A 17,255-nucleotide genomic window follows, 5' to 3' on the forward strand; every position below is an offset into this window, starting at 1 on the left:
GATTAATGGGAAGAAAGCAGTAATCATTTAATACAGTGTCAGAACCCATGGGAACCAGCAAACACTGGCTGCCTTTATTTTTCTCTGATGGTTTGAATTCCATAATCGTTTCTAGATGTTTTATTTACTTAACATTTCCAGTAGTAAGATCAAGTTTTAAGCCTTTGTAGGAACTAGAGTGGGCCTACACAGAAACTCAACTATCAAAATGACCTGTTCTATCTTATAAATAAATTGGGTAATGCCTGGGGCATATGCATGAGTGTGTATATAAAGAGCCATACTGAAGGCAAGTGGACCCTACTCTTGGCCACTTGCCAGAACCTATTTCCAGATCTTACGTGTTTTAGGCCTTGTGGCTTCTTGTTGGTCTAGTTTTATATTTATTTTATTCTTTTTCCTGACATCCCTTAAGACGTAACAGCAAAGTACTTAGAAACATAAATCCTAACTTCTGTTACTCTTATGTTCCTCAGACACCAGCCTCATGTCTTGCTGTAAGGCCTAAGCTTATGCGTACTCTGCTCTGAATGTTTCTTCCCACCAATAGGCTTTCAGATAGAACAGCTAGGACAAAACCACCACTCGGGCAATGCTAGCGTTTTTCGGTTGGAATTGTTCCTTGGTGAACGTTTTCCATGTGATGGTTTCCTTGTTTCCAAGATGAAAGCACGGTAGGACAGAGTGCATAGTCTGTCTCGGCCGTAAATAGGAGGCACTCTCGGGTGCTTCTGGTCTGGGTGTCTCACTGGGGTGCCTCAGCTCAGGCTGAGGACTAACCTCCTCGAGAGGAAAAGTTTGGAAAGTTCCTTTAGCTGGACACCGCGGGCCTTCTCTTTGTCTCAAATATTATCTTGAATGTTATAAACCCTGTTTAGATTTTCCAGTGGAAGTGGCTGTTACTGCCTTAATTTAAAAGCAGCCCTCACACAGGAGTCTACGTTGATAACCTTTCAAGTTCTTGCGGAGGCTCATTGCTGCTTAGCCTTTTTTGTGTCCCTTTTCCACAGCTCCGTCTGATTTCTCACTGATTCCTTTTATGGCAGAACAGCGTATTCCTTTGATTAAAGGCTCCTCGAGCCCATAAATCAATATTAGTGGTTAGCTAATTGTTGAGAATTTGAAGTTTCGCTTTAACACAATCAAGTCGTAATTATTTCTTCACTGTGGCCAGAATTGAATCTTGTAAAAATCTTGGGAGGATGTTGTTACTTTCCTCCTTCAGGTCTTTCTTTCCTTTTTTCTTTCTTCCTTTCTTTGTTTCTTTCTTTTTTATTAAAGACTTCTCAACATGGAAAACTGAAAAATGTTGAAATCTCTTCCATCTTGAAAAAAAAAATTACTGATAAAGCAACTCCCATTGCTTTCCCAGACACTACATTACTTGTTTCTGTGGGGTCATCATTTTGACCACCTAAGCTGTTGTCACAGTAGCTTCCTAATTTTGAAACTCAGTGACACATTTCAACCCACGAGCGACTTCAGCTATTGCATATTTGTATGTGACTCTCGTCACTCCATTTGCTTTGATGGCTCTGTGCCCTGGTAGCTCTGTCACGCTGTTGTTTTTAGCCCCTTGACACACCTGTCCCCTTCATGACTTCCTCTTCCTGCCCGCAGTTTCTGGAGGGTTCTTATCAGGCCTGCTGACTGTGCACCACTCCAAGCTTCTGGATACAGGACCCGTTGTTGTGAGCATCACTCCAGGATACTGGATCCAACTGGATTTTCTAAGCTGTGTGAATAGACATACTCCTCATATTCCATCCTTGGAAATGCAACTGTTCCCTCTCTCTTGGACATTTCTGTCTAAGATATCCCTTAAGACACCTCACTGGAGCTTGTCCCCAAACCAAACTGAACATATCTCCTCTTCAGATTTGGTTATCTCCCTGTATTCTTGACAACTGTATGCTGTTGAGTTAAGAGTGTTCCTCTCAGACAAGCCCTGACATCAGTCATACACCCTGGAGCCCCACCGTAACCTGAGGCGCCAGACTTCCCATACTTCCTCCAATCGCGCAGTTGTCGAGGTCAAAGGCCATACTTGTAACCTTCTACTGGGATAGCACAGTGTGTAATAGACGAATAGATGACAGGAACAATCAGTTAGAGAGACTGGAATAGTTAGATATCAAAATGGTGCCTGTTTTATAGTGTCATACCCATTTAACAAGCCTTGTTAGCTGGATGTAGCCTGTAGAACTTTGCAAGGAGGAGAGAATTCTTTTGCCCTCATAGAGGGGAGCATACTTGCTACTTAGGCTCCTTTTAAAGGAGACGTGTGATGGGGTGGTGGCCACAAGCACTTTCCACTTGAGTTTTTGCCAGGTATTTTTAAAAGTAGTGGCTGGAGGAAGTCGAATCCAACCACCTGCTTGGGAATTCTGAGATGCATGCAAGACACAGTCTTCTTATTTATCCTACATTCTCATGTGGGTGAAGTTTGGGGAGGGTGACATGTAAGTTGCTTCCATTTGTGAACACAAAGTTTCATTTAGAGAGGCCATTCCCATTCCAAACTCAGATGACACTCTGTGCCTGTGGCCTGTACTCATTTAAGGGTGTCTTGAAATCCATTCCTGTTAAGTCATTTTGTGTGTGTGTGTGTGTGTGTGTGTGTGTGTGTGTGTGTGTGTGTGTGTGTTTTCATCACAGTAAAGTTTAGGACAGAATTACTCTTGAAGTCATTATAATGTTCCAGAGGTTGAAATAGGAAGCAAATCGTATTTCATCAGTCAGTGAAGTCTGTTAAACAGTTAGATACTAAAACGATGTTTTTTTTTTGTTTTTGTTTTTTATGGTTTTGTAAAGAATAAAAATCACCAAGCCTTATTAATTGGATGTAGTCTGTTGTAACTACATAAAACAAGTATCTAGTTACTACAGATTAATCCAAGCTAATTTTAAAAGTTTGAAGCCTAAAGTGTGAAGACTCTGGTCTGGGTAGGCTGGCATTCTTGGAGCTAGGATGCAGACGGGAGTTATGTAACTGTCTTTCCCTTTTGGCATTCATAAAAACAAGAAACACACTTCCCAAGGTCATCTCATGTTGAGCAAAAAATTTAAATACATGAATAAAAATTCCATTTGCCTTTTTGGATATCGCCAGACTTATCATGGATCTGCAGTTGAGATATTTTCTAGGCTGATGCTGGTTTGCTTGTCTTTTATGAAGAACGACAACAAACCATCCTGTTTTTAGAATAGTCAGCACAAGTCTCTGGGGAAATAATTACAGAAATAGCCAAGGTTCCTCCTACATCAGTTAGAAGCTCTAAAATTTCCATTATTATTATGTTTTCCTCAAAGTCCTCTTCAAAAGGGTGACGTAAAGAAAATCTAATTGGTGGCCTCAGGTCCCAGAGTTCTGCTAATTGGTGGTTGCCCACTGACAGTGTAACAAACACCATCTTCAACTCCTGGTTTTGGTTTGGTTCCTTCAACCTCTTCCTCAGTTCTTTCTGGTAGTTTCATCTATTAGAGGTGCATCAGGGTTCCTTTAAATGTTTGCTTATGTCAAAATGAGTGGAGACTGAAGAGAAAAAGTTATTTTGAAAGGATCGTGATATGGCTTTAAGATTGGTGAGGGAGCCAGCATGGTGATTTTTTTTTTTTCAGGCTCAACCCATTTCTTTCTTTCATGCAGTCAAGTAAAACACTGTACGTACCTTGGCATCCCCACGCCGGATTAGCGAGGAGTTGGAAGTTACTCCAGCCCCTGTCATGCCATTAGGGATGACAGGCGGAGCTATGGCAAGCTGCCGGCTTGGTGGAGAGTGTGCCTCTGGCCATACAGCCATGACGTACAGGCCTGATTAGTACCGAGTGACCTCAACTCACATACATTTCCTTTGAAAAGAGACCTGACAAGCTGCCTCGGTTCTAATGAGCATTCCTCAGAGTGGCTTGCTACTGTGAAGCCAGTCCATTTAGGGTGGCAAGGGACCCATGTCTCTGCTGTTCTGCTTTACCATAAAGGGCAGTGAGCTTCTGCCATCACATATCAAGATATATATTTTATCTCTCTTATAGATAGTGTGTGTGTGTGTATGCGTGTGTGCATGCGTGTGCGCATACGGAAGCTAGAGGTCAACTTTGCCCAGTATTTTCCTCACCCTCACCACTTTATTTTTTGAGTCAGGGTCTCTCCCTGAACCTGCAGGGTAATGAGAAGGCAAAACTAACTGGCCACAGGGTCTCCCCAAACTAGCTTTCATATGTGTGGAGTGCTGCCTCAGATCAGAACTCAGACACTCAATCTTATGTTTGGAATTTTTTTTGTCAAATCAGACTTAAGCTGTTTATAGGATAGGGGTCTCCCGTCTGTTTCTGTCTCTGGTTTGTTTTCTGTAAGACAATGTGAGCCTAAGATGTGTTTGGAGCTGGTTCAATTTTCTGTTGAATAGGTGGCTAAGTCTGTCCAGTGCAACCTTCTCAGTCAAGAGCTGTGCCGGGCTTGTGAGCCGGAGTTTGCAGCCTAACCTTAAATCCCTGTTACCTAAAGGGGGCTGTGTGCTGTGCCCTGCCAAATCATAGAGCTGTCAGGTTATAATTAACATTCGATGTGGCTCTAATTAAACAGAATTGGTGAGAAATATCTGGGAGGGTGTAACAATGCAGCCATCATGTTTGCATTCAAATGTTTGAGATTACTCCCTTCTCTTAAAACGGGGAGTTGGGGGGCGGTTGTCATATCTCACTTAGAACTATTGTTTGGATTTTGGCTGCAGGCTATGGGGACCAGGGTGCATTCAGCTTGCATTGTGGTGTCTGCTTTTCAGACAGAGGAGTTGGGGAATGTATATTCTTTTCCTTTTTTATTTCTTCAAAGAGATTAAATCACAGCTCTGACAGGAGACGTAGGATCTCTGAGAAGACCTCCCCAGTGCTGGGAATTCATAGATTCCACCAGGTCCCTTTCCCTATTGTCCCTAGCTGTGCACACCCCAGCAGCTCCCAACATCTTTGGCTGCAGGCCAGCCTCCCCGTGCCTCTGGCTTTGATGTGCGGTGCAGGCCGTCCTCTGGTCAGGTTGTTGTTGCTATGGCCTGGGCTTCACTCACACTGAGTGCCAGGAGGGATGTCCTGTCCACAGGATACACTTCCACAGCCTCAGCCCTGAGGCTGTAAGAGCCTGCCTTTGCGTCAGCCACAAGTGGCTGGCCCTGACTGCCAGGCTTAGTGGTGCTTTCTTGGGTGTCTGCTGGAGACAGGTTTGCACCCTGCCTGTCACTTGGGAGGAGGGCCCAGCCCTCTGTGGGGGGAGGGAGGGGAAGACAAGAGCTCTCTGCCAGGTCCATTGTTAGTGTGGAGGGTTTTCTAGGCCTGGCTCTGGGAGAACCAACCCAGCCAGTTAAACAGCTTCCTCTGGGGGCAGTATTCTGACCTTCATCTAGGGTAGGCCTGGCAGCCACATTCCCAAAGGCATCCCTGATGACAGAAGTCTTCCTCACCACAGTTCCAAGCATGTCCTTAGAAGCTGTGTTGTTGCAGACATAACTTCATGACGTCTGGTGATTCTCCTCAGCAGTTCTAAAAGCAGGCGGACACGAGAACGAACACAGAGGATTATAGAGGCAGCTAGCAAGGAGTGCGAAATGGCTCGGTGTTTCATAACTAGCCCAGGAGATTTGTCACGGATAGTCTGTGTTCCGAAGGACCAATTCAATTGAGACAGAAATTGCCTCAGAAAACCAAAAGAAGTCCTGAGTTAGATCGTAAGAGTCTCTTGCTGTGTGCTCACTAGATTTGATGGTGGCATTTCCCACAGAGGGGAATTTGTCCATCCTGTCCCAGCAGAGGCCCGCCTCCAAGGTTGTCTCTTCAGGGACAGTTATTTATTTCTTTATGTGGAAGTTGATAAAGCCCCAAGATTTCATGTTTGCTTTTGTTTTCCTCTTAAATTTTTTTTCCTCCCATAAAACATACTGTGTGTTTTGCTTATTTGCTTTCATTTTCTGGTCACCCCCAGTGAAACTTTGAGGCTTGGGAACTCTTTTGCTGTTGTGGATTTAGAGAATGAAATAGATGTACTTGACTTCATCCCATGACTCAGTTAGGGGAGGGTACCAGGAAGGGCTCTAAGTTAGAAAGATTTGTGGGAGGCAGGCTTTGTTGCGCCGCTGGGGTATCCTATTCATACTGTATTTCGTGTTCTGAAATTACTCATGCTAGAGGTCTTTTCTCATTGGGAGTGAGTACTGTATGTCTGGGTCTTGGATGGGACCGTGGCTGGAGGGCAACCATTCACTGGAGGAAGCTGAGTTCCAGGGCTCTCTGCCTAGTAGGAGTGTTACCACAATAGGTGTCCTGTAACGGTCAACCCTTGAGGGTTAGAAATGGCGGAGCGCTGTTATCACGCGTTTCCTAAATTCTGATTTTTCCTTTGGGGACAGAGAGCATATGAGGAGAATTTGGTAGGAAAAAAACGTGTGCCTGGGACAGTGAATGTTAGTTCCTGCCTGGACACTTCGGCACCTGCCTCCAGGGGCCTTTCCACCATCAGCTATGGACAGGTGCACCCTTTAAAAGTGCCTGATGGTCACAGTTCCCTCTCTTGACCCCTGCCTCCTCTCTCCTTGCCTGTTCTGTCTGTTGCCTGCCTCTCATGCCCCCCCCCCCCCCCCCCCCCCGTCCAAGATGGCCTTTTGCTCCCTCGCTCCTCCCCAGTAAACCTCTTGCAACTAACTCTGGCACGTGGAGTGTTTGCTTAGTAGCATACCTTGGCAGCGCCTGCCGAAAAGTATCCACTTCACTTTTATTTAGTTTTTAAATCCTTTCAGTTAATTCAGTAGTGTATATTACTATGAACCACGGTACCCTGGGATGTTCCAAATACGTTGCTCAGGGATTCCTTACCTAGGGTGATGGATTGCGTTCTGTGACCAATGGAACTAGAACCGTCAGGCTGGTAACCTGACCTGGCGGTGTTGACCTGCCCTAATTCTTTTACAGACGCTTCTCTTGTGCTTGCTGCTAGCACGTACGTACCCACAGCCCCATGCTACCCTCTTGAGAATAGCGTCATGATGGGATTTCTACCTTGATGCGGATCTGTTCGGTTCCCTCTTGCTATGCTTTGTGCGACGTATACAATACAATGTGGACCAGGAGGAAACTGTTTCAGAGGAGGTTTAAAAAAAAGAAGAAGGTGTAATTCATTAATGATTTCATTCTGTTTCTGGGTATGTTTCTCCCCATTGTCAGCCAGCGTGGGAGGAAAAGGAAGAACGATGCTGTCGTCGAGGGTGTTGTGTGGGTATGTGCCATCCAAAAGTACTGTAGAGAAGAAGCATTTGTTTTGCAATAAAAGCAACATTAAAACACTGACAGAAAATCATTAATTATGTTGAAGCAAAAAGTTGTGGCCTAATGCTGTTAACGCTGTTATTAAAGACAAATGTTAAGCAGAGGCATACATATGTATACACAGTGATAATTTCGTGCTCCCATGATTACACCCAAAATGTCATTCCTAACACTGGTACTGCTGCCAGGGAAGCAGATTTGCATAGGACTAAGGCAAGCTATCCAGTCCTCACCATTCTGGGGTAGGATTATAACTCTCAGGCCTGAAAATACCCAGGTTAAAAGTGAACTCTGGCTGAAAGTCTCCAGTGACGAGACCTAGGACCTCAAAGCAGGCGCACTGCGGCTGTCCGAACTCTACCTTCTTGCTTGCCCTGGGAATCCTTTTCCCCCTTCATTCCTGTCTACTTCCCGTTCTACCCTAGGGCCTGGCTCTGCAGCACATTTGAAGTCATTGGCAGCTGCTGTTGACTACACCGAGAGCTCCCTGTCCTCAGCAATTACTACCCTTAAGAGCCTCGCATGTTAGCATTGAGCACCCATTCTTTATTCGCTACTTATTCATTTAATTATTTTCATTTTTATGTCCACTGGTGTTTTTTTGTCATTGGCATCGGGTGCCCCGAAACTGGAGTTACAGACAGTTGTGAGCTGCCATGTGAGTGCTGGGAATTGAACCTGGGTCCTCAGGAAGAGCAGTTCAATGCTCAGAACTACTGAGCCATCTCTCCAGCCCAAGCACCGACTCTTAAGAAACAGTGTGTTTGTGCTCTCTCCTCACCCTGCAGCATGCATGCGCGTGTGTGTGTGTGTATGTGTGTGTGTGTGTATGTGCGCACACATGTGCATATGTGTGTGTGTGTGTGTGTGTGTGTGTGTTAGTGGTGTTGTTGTTTTGTTGCTCAGGTCTCATCTCATAGACTTTACCACCTCCTGAAATGACTAGCAGAAAGTTAGACATTTAGTAAGTAAGCATTTGTAAGTGGCTGACTGCTAATTAAAATCTTGCTGTTGCAACTCTGGCCCTCATACTAGCACGCCATCCATGTTTGGATTTCATCTCAGACCTACAGGGTCTAGAACCAGCATTTTAATTTACGAAACTTCCCTGCAGTTGACTCTGCGTCTGTTAAGGCTTTTGAAGGACCACAGACATCTTTGGCTTTTTTTTTTTTTTTTTTTTTTTTTAAATGCAGAAATTTCTGTTGTGATTTACTGCCGGCCTTTCCTGTGAATATGATGTAGATTTTAGTCTCTAAGTATAACGGGTTGCTCTTAGGATTGTGGAGACCAGTCCACCTGTAAAGCACCTGCCTTGTAGGCATCAGAGTGAGTTCTGATCCCCAGCACCCACTTAAAAAACTGGGAGAGATAGAGATGGGAGGATCCCTGGGGCCAACCAGTGTAGCAAAGTAGCAAGCTCCAGGTTCACAGATATACTGTCCCCCAACATAAGGGAGAGCCATTGAGGAAGGCACCTTTGTTCTCTCTCTCTCTCTCTCTCTCTCTTTAAATACACACACACACACACACACACACACACGACCAAGCGATTCTGTGTGAAGTCATACAAACTATGTTTGTATTCCATATCAAGCTATCATTTCACACAAATCATACACATCTTGTAGATACCTCACACCAAGGAGCGGACAGCATGATTTACTTTCCTTAACTCCTCCTCCTGCTTGTCCCCTCCCTTCTCTCCCCCTCCCCTCTCTTTCCCTCCTCTCCCCATCTCTCTTTCTGCCTTGAACTGCTGCTCCCTCCCACTCAGCTTGCTATTTTGAACCCCAGGCAAGAAAATTTGTAGACATTTTGCAGGCTTGGAGGGAACATGGCTCAGATGAAATACCTGCCCCTTTCTCCATGAGTTTCCTTCTGCAGTAAAACAGAGAAAAGATGCTTGTACTTTGGCACAACTGGACTCATGGTGTGACCTTTAAAGTCAACACAGAAACAGCCTTTGTCATTAGCCACCCGCTCTCACACAGGCCATTGAGTTGCTCTCCTCTCGTGTGTGTGTGTGTGTGTGTGTGTGTGTGTGTGTGTGTGTGTTGACCTTCTCTTGTCCACCAACAGAGTTTAGTTGTCCACCAACAGAGTTTTCAGTACCTGTTGAGTATCCATTAAATCAAGGATGATGGCATATGGTTATAATTACCATGCACAGCAAAATGTAGACTGTTTTCAGTACAAAAAAAAAAAAAAAGTCATTGAAAATATTTTATTCTAAGAGGGTCTTGTGCTGCTCAGGTTGATCTCAAACTTGCCATGTAGCTGAGGCTTGCCTTGAACTCTTATTCCTCCTCCCTCAACCTTGTGAGTACTGAGATTTCATGCCTGCGTTTACCAGGCCTGGTTATTTTATTATGTGTCCAAGTAACTTACACCCTGTGTTCCTCTGTCCTTGAATCGAAGCCTAGATGACAGAGGAGACGAGACATTGGAGAATGAGAAGCAGGAAATTACTTGGCACTGGGCCGTCTGGGCCATTCATTTTTGTTTTAGATGAGCTCCAGGGTCCCTCAGATAGGGAAATTAAGTGGCTGATGGGGATACTTTGTGGAACTGGCAGTATTTATGTTTGATCTCAGTTTTGTCAAGAAAATTAAGCTGGTTTATTTAAGATAGGACTTAAAATACTTACCTTATACTTAGTCACATGTACAGGTTATTATTCTGGAGGACTTGACAGGAATTAATGCAATTAGTTGCTGGATAGGAATGATGTATTTTTAGCAAGTAAAATAGGAGAGGAAAAAGGGAAGAGACCAACAGAGTATAAATATTTATGGAATGTGAAAATCCAGAGTGTCATACACACAGAGGTAATTTATAATACAGTGTGCGTGGTTAACATGGAAAACTAAAGTCCTAAAACGACATTTCCACTTATCACACCTAAATACTGCATTTATGGTAAGTGCAGTTTTAACCTCCATCCAAGTGGGTGTTTTTGAGTATGATCAAAAATGAAGGGCATATAAGGGATCGAAGGCTATGTCACATGAAAATGTTGCAAGCACACATGTGTGTCAAAGAATGCTAGAATAAAATAACAAGGAGCGGAGGGTTGTCCTCCTACAGACTCAGACACATCACACACGGAAGTAACGGAAGTAGCCCAGCATATGCATGCCGTGTTCATGCAACATGCTGTGTTCACGCAACACAGATCTGTGCAGTTCAGTCACAGAGTATTGGCTTGAGTCAAAGTCTCATCTTCCACCTGTGGATTGAGGTAATAAGCAAACTGAGAAACTGACTCATGAGACTACAGCATAAAGATTACAGAATAGCCCAGCACTCGGGCTGAGAAGATGGCACTGGCTGCGGTTGTAGCGGACCGGAGTTCTGTTCTAAGCACCACAGTTGGCTCACAACTGCCTGCAACTACAGCATCAGCTTATTTGCTGCCCTCTTCTGGCCTTCACTGGTATCTGTACAAATATGTGCATATCTACATGCACGCCCCATATACATAAATAATAATAAAAAGTTAACCTTAAAAGTTTTCTAAACAAACCGGTTGAAAGATGTGTGTGGGATGTAACTTAGTAAATAGATGGTGGATAATTTGGAATTTGTGAAAAATGTGTATATGTACCTCATGCTGTAGATCCAAATTTGTGCCAGATATATTAAACCATTAAGTATTTTAAAAATAAGAGTACAATTTTATAGAAAAGTTAACACACACATACACACACACACACACACACACACACAAGACCATTTAACTATAAAAAGGAAGCCAGGTCATAAACATGGTCAAAATTATATGTTTGGGTGAATTTTTCATTAGATTAAAAAAAAAAGTAAAATTATTTTAAACAGGAAAAGAATTACTGTCCCTATTAAAATAATAAAAAAGAAACTGAGGTCCTACAACTTGTATTATTATTATTATTTTTTAGATGTCAAATACAAAGTTGGGACATTGAGTGAATGTAGAATACTTCTTTATTCTTTGCTGCTTCATAAAAAAATTTAAACCATTGGTGTGGGTTATAAAATATTCCTCCTTTTTTGGTTTAATGATATTGTTTCTGAAAAGGTTTTAAGGAAAACAGTATTTCTCGTGATACAGATGAAAGCACGGGAAGTCTTTCCACATAGGGGACTAATAGAAGGAGTGGTTTCATGCAGACTCTATGAAATAATATGTGGCTAGTAAGGACGAGCAGTCTGAATACATGGAAATAAAGAGTTGCTTACAGAATAGTAAGTTTAAAAAAAAACCAAGGATGCATATGCAGTACAAGGGCATGTGTATAAAATATACTCGTATTGGAGCAAATAGTAAATATTGTGTTCGGGTTACAGAAAAGGATTGTCTTTCTGGTTCCAGCCTTCACAAGTTTGCTACCCATTTCTAAGAAACTAAGCAGGGTGGCTGTGCCCACCAAGCTGTCGCGGGCGCTGGGAGAGGTGTGAAGTTTGTGTTATTTGGGGTCTGCTCTGGCACTGTCCTTCTTTCTGTTGTATCCTAAACCAAGAAACAGTTTCCCTGCAGTTCAGTCAGCTTTTTCCACAGCAAGCGACTTGCGCCCCCCACCCCAGGAGCTGAGGTGCCTCGACTTGAAAGGGGACATGGTATAAAGGAATCTGAGACGCCTGTGTCTAGTTGCAGACCCTGAGCCATATTGACCTTCTGAGCCCATTGTCACTGGCCGTGAGAGTGTTGGAAGGTTGCTCAACATTAGCTCAGGTGTGTAAGGACAGGGTGACTCAAGCTTACTGCACCAGCCTGTGAACTACTTTGATGCGCGTTGCAGTAGATTAGCACCACCACGCCCCCGGGGAGTATCCCATGAACCCGCAGAGCGAGGTCCCCGTGTGTAAGGAGGAAAGCCCCAGCTATGAAAGCCCAGCTAAGACAGTTCAATCGGTGATAAGCACGGTCAAGTAGTAGACTATTCTACTGACTAGTCCTTGAAACGCAAGGTTCAGATGAACTTTGGTTTTCTGATGGGACCAAAGTGCCACTGACTGAGTGAGCAACACCTCATTCCACACTAGTGCTAAGTGTGGTGTGGGTAGCAGTTAAAAAAAAAAAAAAAGGTAGAGGGAGGCAGTGTGGACCCGGCCTCTTCGGCTACTTGTTAAAATGCTTCTGTGTTTCTTTGCTGTGTAGCTTTGGATTATAGGGATCTACTGTAATACCATGTGTCAGTGTCACTGTTTATTTTTAAGGAAATGACCATTAAAAAAAAATGTCTTGTGGTTTGCCCACCTAGGCTTACAGGCAACATAATTGTATCTTCTGTGCTAATCACTGGCTGTGATGTAACCAAGTCACTCATGGGTAGATAGTGTAGTTTCCTTACCACACTTGGACTTCCACAGTGGGTCACTGAACCACATTTAGGCACATTGTAAGCACTGTACATATAACTAAGTCATTGGATAATCGCAGCTCATCACTAACAACAGATGCAGAGAAGATGCTTGCTGCAGCTGTGTAGGTGAAAAGGCTTTCGGGATATGAGCCTAATAACAGCTGGGCCTAATAACTGGTTGTACTCAGAAATTTATATAATTTCAGGAAACCATATTCTATGTAAGAAGTGAGCAAGACTGGAAAGGGATGCTAGATTTCAATGTTTGTACCAGTTGGTCAGTTTCACATTTACAGATTTAAAAAGGGGGGGGGGAGATTTTAAAGAACTTTCAAGCTTGAGAGCTCAGTGGGTAAAGTGCTTGATGTACAACGTGAGGTTCCCGACTTCAGATCCCCCAGACACCTCTACATGTACGCAAAGTCAGGTGTGGCTGTCCACATTTGCAGTCCTAATGCCAGGAAGGATTGCTATCAGCCAGTCTAGCCAGTGGGCGAGTTTCAGGTGTAGCAAGAGCTCCTGCCTCAAAATAGAGTGGAGATTCAGAGTGGAAGATAATGATACCATTTGGCTCCTTCCTGTGTATGCACCCACCCACACACACATACACATACGGACACTACACACAGCCACACACAATGAAAAGAAATTGCGTAGGAAGAAGGAGGAAGAAGGAATCTTGAAGTGTGTTCTGTGTCATGAGGATATGAGCCCTAGTCTATTCTAGAAAGTGGCTGACTGACATATATCCACCTGGTTTGTATTCACAAGTTGTATCATGACCCTAGGTACCTTTGTTACTGAATGTCTTTGAAATGCTTGCGTAACAACAAAAATGAAAGATAGAGAAATATTTTTTAGCTTTTGGTGTTGAAAGATACAGAATGTTTGCATTGTGCCATGTCATCGAATGATGATTTATTTGTTGATTCAGCAAAATTAAAACACACACACACACACACACACACACACACACAGAAAGAGAGAGAGGTCCACAATATATGGGGCGTGTGCATGCACACCCCCCCCCCACACACACACGGAGACATGTGCTCATGCACACACACTTACATAGAATGAGCTGGGGTAGGGTATAGAGCAGTAGTAGATCTCTTAGTTTGCAAGTCCAAGTCCCTGAGTAATATTCCCAACACCACAGAAATAAATGGACGGATAAGTTAATAACCAAAGCATATGACATTTGTCTTGTCGTACTAATGGCAGGAACTCTGGAAAGATAATAAGGACTGTTTATCTTTGCTAATGAAGAAGTCTCCTGAGTCTATGCCTAAGTGAGCTTCCTGAATACCACTCCATGAACAGCAATGAAGCCAGAATCTCGTCATAGGTTTTCCTGAAAGTTCATACATGTTCCCTTGACTACTATGGGCTCTACTTGCATATGGCTGTTGTTATTTATGTTACCCATTTCAGCAACTGGTTTCTTCCAAACCTTTATCAATTTTATTAATATGTGTAGCAAGATTGCGGAAGTGGCTGTCTCACAATTCCAAATTGTGCAATAAAAAATGTGTATATATGACTTAGGAATACGGGCTTGAACTTTGACTAGGATGTGGTTGTGTTTATGTTCTGTGACTTCCAAACAGTGGCTTGTTTGAAAATACGGAATCTACCCCCAGTGAGTCCTGATTCAGGACTAGCTTGAAGCCTTGTAATCTTCTGTCATCTGCGCTTGCGTTCCATCCTTTCGTGTCTATTTTAGTCTCTCTCCAGGTTCTCTTGTAACTTCCCCCGCAACTGAGGCTGTAACTTGATTTCTGGACTTCAGGATGGGTGTTGTGCTGAGAAAATGAGAGGAATGTGCTGTAGATGGGGCTTCACCACTTCAAAGAGTTGGCTGGGGGGAAACAAAACAGCTTGTTCAGAATGATCTGGAAATCTATCTTTTCAAGATGGTTTGATCACTCTTACATATAAATCATCAATCGGGGTGTTAGAGTCTGTTCCTTAGCAGGGATTGGCTGTAGCCAAGACTTGATGGCTTTTGTGAAATGCAACCTACACCTTGGTTGTGCCAGCCAATTATAGTAATCAATGGGGTTATTACAGAACAGCTATTTCCATGCTTACTTGTGTGTGATGATTAATGTCCTTGCATTATGTGGCCAATTATTCCCGTGTGACAATCGGGCTTGGAAATAAACGTTTTCGTCTTATTCTGTTACTTTAATCTCTTTATGTTTGAACATTCATTTTACCCCAATTATAACATTTAACCCAGTGACCAAATACTTTTGTTGTTTGGTAGCACCATACTAGAAAAGATGTATTTCTGGTCTTGATCCGAATTTTGTACTGTTGAGTTATAGATTGTATCAAGCTCCAGATTGAAGCATTCTTCTGTTTGTGTTCTCATTAGGTGAAGTCTGTGAGTTTTGTCAAGGACAATGATAATCAGATCTACTTGAAAGATTAAGTGAATTGATTTGATTGGAAAAGTTCTCTCAGCAGTCAGCTAATAGGTAAGTGAATGTACACGTTTTCTGTGGTTTGACTTCTGATACCAAAGTGTGATATTAAGTAGGTGTTAAGTGAGATTTTGACAGGAATAGTGATAGACCTGGTGGCTGTTACCTCAATGAATGCATTTGTATATCTGTCCTGAAGTTTAAAAAATTATTTTAGCTTTAAAATTGTGTTTGTGTGTGTATGATGTATGTGTGTGTGATGTATGTGCATGTGTGTGCATGTTTATATGGTGTGTGTGTGGTGTAGGTGCATGTGTGTATGATGTGTGTGTGTGTGGAGAGTGTATGTGCAGGTGTGTGCATGACTGGATGTGAGGTGTGTGTGAATGTATATGTATGATGCATGTGTGTATGTGTGTGTATGGAGTGTGTGGGGAGTGTGTGATTGTGTATGTACGTGCATAGGCCTGGGTACACAAAGCCCAGGTGAGGATGTCAGATACCCTGCTCTATGGCTCCCTGTGTTATTCATCTGAGAGAGGGCCCCTCACTGACTAGACTAGCAGCCAGCTAGCTCCTGAAGACCTCCTTGCTCTTCCTCCACAACACTAGAGTTACAAGCAAACACAAGCTATGCCTGGCTTTCTACCTGGGTGCTGTGATCTGAATGCAGACCCTCCTGCTTGCTGAGTAAGTCCTCTTACCCACCGAGTTATCTCTGCCATCTATGTAGTCTGCTTTAGCTTGAACAGTGGAAAACACTGCTTACTACTTAAAATTGCTCCTTTTTATTGAAAATTCTGTTTTCTTTCATTCTATTACATTAGATACAGAGGACTGAACCCAGGGCCCTTGTACAGGCCAACTCCAGGTTCTACCAGACCCCTTTTATTTACAATTTTATTGATAATTTCCTTGTAATCTCGGATTAATATGAGGATATCGTATTGGGGGAATCTCTCTCTCTCTCTCTTTGTGTGTGTGTAACTTCATCCTCTTGAATTTAGATCTAAGATATAGTGAGTGTTTAAAGATACCCCATCTTGCCATATTAAAGCATTCTTCTGCTGTGGAAAGTTCAGTGTGTATGTGATTTGAAGAGACATTTAAATGAGGGCTTGCTCCGTTCAGCTTCATGTTGTGCTGGGTAGCACTGGAGGCTCCTGAGATAGAAAATCAAGAACCAGGAGGAGTTTAGGCTGTTCCCAGATCTCGGGGGACTGCCAGAATTTAGTGGGAACAGGACTTTGGCTACTCTTAAAATGTCAGTGTAGTAAAGCCTGCTCTCTCAAACAGATTTTTGGCATCAGAAAGTCTAAATGATTCTGATTTTAGGGCATGATATAATTTTTTTTTTAAATGCAGGCAAACTCATGTTTTAATTAACCCTTTGCATAGCAACAGAATTTTCAGGGGGAAAATGTTTTCCTAATTTAGGTCACAGGATTTGAATTAGTGAAGCCTTCCATATTTTTCATGAGGCTGAAATTGTGTACCTTGTTATTTTATTTCCCTTCAAATAAACTGGAACAATTTAAAACAGTGTTAACTAATGAGAGAAGAAAGTGTCTAATTACTTAGGAAGGCAGTTTCAGATGAAACCAACCACTAATGCTTGTTTAGCTCCGAGCACCTAAAGGTGCCATTGGTTGCATAGTGTCACACTGATAGTATAGTGTAGACTGTGGATACCAGCAGCTGCACTGATCTGCCAGAAGGTCCCAGTCTTACTTAGATCCTGCTTCATTTGTGTAGCCTTTGGGCATCCAGGAGAGGAGAAATATGGAATCTACAAACTGCAGGAAAGCTTTTTCATCCTGCCTTGTAAGGTTCATGGTTCAGTACTCATGTGTGACCAGAAATTCTCACTGCCATGCACATACAGTGCCATTTGGGGACAGTTTTGGATAATTAAAGGGATACAAGAGGATATCGTACATGTTTGAGCATGGGCTTTTAAGAGCATCTCTACATGACTTCCAATGACCTCACTTTGTTTCATCATTATAATAGATCCATATGGAGCCCTTGAGTTACTCCTCCAGTTTATGAGCTATGTGGTTTCATTTCTCTACAAGTATTTCCTTGAATTTTTCAAGCATTTCACTTGGCCACATATTTCATTCATTCATGAGATCAATAACGTATCCATCCATTTAGTCAGTCA

The 17,255-nt window shown here is 43.0% G+C and overlaps 1 protein-coding gene across 5 annotated transcripts in view; it reads left to right on the plus strand.

The window, feature by feature from the left end:
- The window catches only part of Hivep2 (HIVEP zinc finger 2), a 179,273-nt gene that overhangs the window by 91,930 nt on the left and 70,088 nt on the right, over nt 1–17,255 (plus strand). For all 5 annotated transcript variants that reach the window (XM_051206169.1, XM_051206166.1, XM_051206170.1 and 2 more), the window contains one exon: nt 15,040–15,142. The gene's annotated coding sequence lies outside the window, so the exon portion shown is untranslated. The remainder of the gene's footprint in view (nt 1–15,039; nt 15,143–17,255) is intronic.

Source organism: Phodopus roborovskii, unplaced genomic scaffold (assembly GCF_943737965.1).
Source record: "Phodopus roborovskii unplaced genomic scaffold, PHOROB, whole genome shotgun sequence".
Classification (NCBI taxonomy): domain Eukaryota; kingdom Metazoa; phylum Chordata; class Mammalia; order Rodentia; family Cricetidae; genus Phodopus; species Phodopus roborovskii.